This window comes from Lathyrus oleraceus, chromosome 5 (assembly GCF_024323335.1).
Source record: "Lathyrus oleraceus cultivar Zhongwan6 chromosome 5, CAAS_Psat_ZW6_1.0, whole genome shotgun sequence".
In the NCBI taxonomy this organism is placed as follows: domain Eukaryota; kingdom Viridiplantae; phylum Streptophyta; class Magnoliopsida; order Fabales; family Fabaceae; genus Lathyrus; species Lathyrus oleraceus.
The window spans coordinates 368,548,885-368,553,567 of NC_066583.1; the positions used below are offsets into that span (position 1 = coordinate 368,548,885).

The 4,683-nt window shown below is 31.3% G+C and overlaps 1 non-coding gene across 1 annotated transcript; it reads right to left on the reverse strand.

Annotated features, from left to right (window-relative positions):
* Nucleotides 1-3,594: 3,594 nt before the first annotated feature.
* TRNAM-CAU (transfer RNA methionine (anticodon CAU)) lies at nucleotides 3,595-3,666 on the reverse strand. Its single transcript has one exon. It is a non-coding gene; the product is annotated as a tRNA-Met (tRNA).
* Between the last annotated feature and the right edge of the window lie 1,017 nt (nucleotides 3,667-4,683).

Below are 4,683 nucleotides of genomic sequence, written 5' to 3' on the forward strand. Positions count from 1 at the left end.
TAGGTTTATTGAAGGGTTTTCAAATTTATCCCTTTCGTTGACTCAGTTGACTCAAAAGGGCCAGGCATATGTTTGGGACATCCATTGTGAATAAAGCTTTAGAGAAATAAAAAATAAGTTGACTATAACTCTAATTTTAATTTTAACAAATCCTTTTGAGCCGTTTGTGGCATACTGTGATGCGTCTAAAATGCGTTTAAGCGGTGTGTTGATGCAAGATGGTAAGGTGGTGGTGTATGCTTCAAGACAACTGAAAGTGCACGAGAGGAATTATACCAATCATGATCTTAAACTAGAAGTAGTGGTATTTGTGTTAAAAATATGGAGACATTATATTTATAGTTCAAGGTTCGAGGTATATAGTGACCATAAGAGTTTAAAATACTTATTTGATCAAAAGGAGCTGAACATGAGGCATAGGAAATGGTTAGAATTTCTGAAGGATTATGATTTTGGTTTAAATTATCATCCAGGTAAAGTTAACTTCGTGACTATTGCTTTAAGTCAGAAGTCTATTCATATGTCAACTTTGATGGTTAGGGAATTGGAGCTAGTTGAACAATTTAGAGATATGAGTATGGTTTGTGAAATGACACCGGAAAGTGTGATGCTAGGTATGTTAAAAGTAAACAATGAATTCCTTAATGAGATCAGGGAGAATCAGAAATTGGATGTTAAGCTGGTGGATCTATTTCCTTCAGAGAACGCAAGTGCAGATGGTGATTTTAAGGTAGATGAATATGGAGTACTGAGGATTCAAGGTAGAGTATGTGTGCCTGACAATCCCGAACTGAAGTAATTGATTCTTGAGGAAAGTCATAGGAGTATTTTGAGTGTTCACCCTTGGGCTACAAATATGTATCAGGATCTCAAGAAAATATTTTGGTGGCCAGGAATGAAGTGAGATGTAGCACAACTTGTGTACGCGTGTTTGACTTGCCAGAAGTCAAAAGTAGAATACTAGAAACCGTTAGGTTTGATGCAGCCTTTGGACATTCCAGAGTGGAAGTGGGATAGTATTTCCATGGATTTTGTGACGGGATTACTGAATACTCCTAGAGGGCATGATACTATATGGGTGATTGTCGATAGATTGACAAAATCAACACACTTCATTCCAATTAACATCAATTTCTCTTTACAGAAGTTAGCTGAGATTTATATCCGTGTGATAGTGAAGTTACATGGAGTTCCTTTGAGTATAGTTTCTTACATAAACCTTCAGTTTACATCTAGATTTTTGGAAAGTTTGCAAGATGTTTTGGGTACTAAACTGAAGTTGAGTTCTACTTACCATCCGGAGACTGATGAGCAGACTGAGAGAACTATTTAGTCATTAGAGAACTTGTTAAAGGCTTGTATACTCGAGCAAGGAGATACTTGGGATGGTCATCTGTCTTTGATCAAGTTTACTTATAATAATAGTTTTCATTCTAGTATCAGAATATCGATGTTTGAAGCATTATATGGTCTAGAACACCTCTATGTTGGTATGAATCGGGAGAGAGTGTTGTACTTGGACCAGAGATTGTCCAACAGACTACTGAAAAAGTAAAGAGGATCAGAGATAAAATGAAAATAGCATAGAGTAGGCAGAAGAGTTATCATGATGCGAGAAGAAAAGATTTGGAATTTAAGGAAGGTGGTCATTGCTCCTTAGAGTTATTCCTGTAATGGGCGTTGGACGTTTGCTAAAATCGAAGAAGCTGACTCCTAAATTTATTGGTCCATACCACCCGATTTTGGGGTTGTTGCTTATAGAGTGGCCTTACCACCCGATATTTCGAATTTACATGATATATTCCATGTATCACAACTTCAAAAGTATATTCGCGGTCCATCTCATGTGATTAGGATGGATGATGTGCAAGTGAGGGACAATCTTATGGTAGAAGCATTACTCGTGAGAATTGAGGATCAGAAATTGAAGAAGCTGAGAGGCAAAGAGATTTCTCTAGTGAAAGTTGTTTCAGGAAGAGTAGCTGGAGGAAATATGACTTGGGAGCTAGAGAGCCGGATGCAGGAAACATACCCCGACTTGTTCTCGTCAAGTAAATTTTCAAGGATGAAAATATTCTAAATGGGAGAAAGTTGTAACGCCCCAAAATTTTATTATTTGTTTTCTTAATATAATTGTGCAATTTATGTGTGTTGTGATGTTATGTTGTTTTAAGGGAGACCCTTGAGTGTAGTACACCAACCTTAGAAATTAGAATTAAGGTGTTTGGGGTGTGTGAGAAAAGGGTAGAGATATGGGGGTGGTGGGAGAAGTAATGGTTGTTACTATTATTTAATTAGGATGATTTATATAAATAATAATAATTAATATTTAAATATTTATGTTAATTATTATTGTTACAATGATATATTAAAATGAATATTTGATTTGGATTTATTAAAATAAATAATTAGTTTAGATTTAATAAAATAATAATATTAGATTTTAAATGAAAATAGAAAATTAGTTGTTATAAGGGAGCTGGAAGTGAGAAGAGGAGAAATTACAAAATACATGAAAACTTGAGAAAAAGAGAGCTAGGAAGAGAAGAGAAAAAGCTAGGGGATCAAGAAAATCATCATTATCAAGAATTGAAGCTTAACAATCTAAGGTAAGGGGGAGAAAAACCATTCTTATAAGGGTGTATATCCATGAGAGGATAGTGAGGGGTTTTTCCCCCTTAGGTTTACTCTTTACTATGTTTTTGATTGAAATTATTTGTGGTTTTCAATATTTGTATGATGAGATGATGAGATTGTGATTGTTATATATAAGTCCTTAATTATTGTATGAATTTGATGTATTTGTGGTTTTCAATATTTGTATGATGAGATGATGAGATTGTGATTGTTATATATAAGTCCTTAATTATTGTATGAATTTGATGTGATGATGCTTATCGAATTTTTCTGTCATGATCATGAAATAAGAATTTTGGGGATATGAACATGATAACAGATTATGGGAAATTATAAAGTGATGATGTGTTGGTGTTTGGTGAATAAATTATTGATATATGTACATGGTTGATGATGCTAACACTTTTTTTTAGAGATTAACTATTATGCAGTGTCAGTGTAAAAAAAATTTACATTGTCAATGCATCACAATCATTCGTCTGTATTACTTTTTAAATTTTTAAAATAAAAGTCAAACCTTTTAAATAAATGAATGGTTGTGATTAAGTGACAGTGTAAAAAATCTTTACACTGTTAGTATATATCAATTAAATCCTTTTTTTAATATAATTTTAATATAATATTTTTTCTTTCAATTACATTTTATATTTAAATTATTATATTAATTAAAGATAAAATAAGAAACAATTTCCTATTTTTATAAAACTAATAAAGTGTTGATTATATTTTTATATTAAATAATGTATCTAAAATTCAATGATTTTAACTTGGGTATCCATATGGTATATGTTATTGACTGTGGATAGTTGGTATAGTGTACAGTTCTATTCCGAAAACGACAGTCATAAAAAGTGTAGTAATGTACAACTTCTGTAAACGACTCTATTATTATAAAACGGTGATAACTAATCAGTAATACATGTCGTTCAGAGAAAAAAATTAACAAAATGTCAATTTTATCAGAGCCTGGTTTCGATCCAGGGACCTGTGGGTTATGGGCCCACCACGCTTCCGCTGCGCCACTCTGATTTGTTGATTTATATTTCGTATATGTAATATATATTTATTCATAGTAAGCAATTCATCAAATATTTGCTAAAACCAATACGAAACACAATTTGTCTTAGACTTCAGAGGTTGATGTTTTTACAATTTCTTGCACCTCGGTTTGTCTTTTATGATTGAAATCTAACAAAAGTTTATAGCTTTTTCGATGAGATAGGTTTTGTCCTAGGATTCTCAATAACTGTGGTTTTGAGACAAATTTCATAGGATATACATGAAATGAAAATATTGTTGTTTCTATTAATTATATTTATGATGCTTTTAAATTTAGAAAAGTTTGTGTTATTGTACCATAATTAATTAGTTCTGATTCTATTACTAGCTCGTAGTACAATACAGGGCTAGAATGAACATAGTTTTTGTAAGAACATAGTTTTTTAGGAGGTCCAATTCATTGATTGGTTGCATTTGTATGGTAAATTTTACCTTTGAAATTGATGTATATTTTAAGAAAATGTTGTAAAAAATAAATTGTGTCATTAACTTGTATCTTGAAATTCAGAAATGAATGCTAAATTTCTTTAAAAGAGGCTAGTTAAAATTTTAAAAATACCAACAAAAAAATTGTCTATTGAAAAAAAAGTGAGGTATAAACTTTTAAAAGATTAACATGCACGATTTATATAACAAAAATTTTATATTTGATTTACCAACTTTTTTTTTTATGGTTTATGGTTTATGTTAACATTTTTCAAAAACAAATGACAAGTGTCATTTTAAATTTTTGGAGTTTCCGTGTAATTAAGCCACAATTTTACTATGGCAAAATAAATAGAGATTCTATATAGTTATGATTTAACTTAGAAGATATTTTATGAGATCTTATTTCTTTTTTCATTTTTATAGGTTCTTCCAAACCCTAGGTAAAAGATAAAAAATATCTCCTAAGATGTATCTCTTGATGCATCAATATTGCACAAAATTGAACGCCAACGAGTGAGACATCCTAATTATACATAATTTTTGTTCGTAGTTGTATCT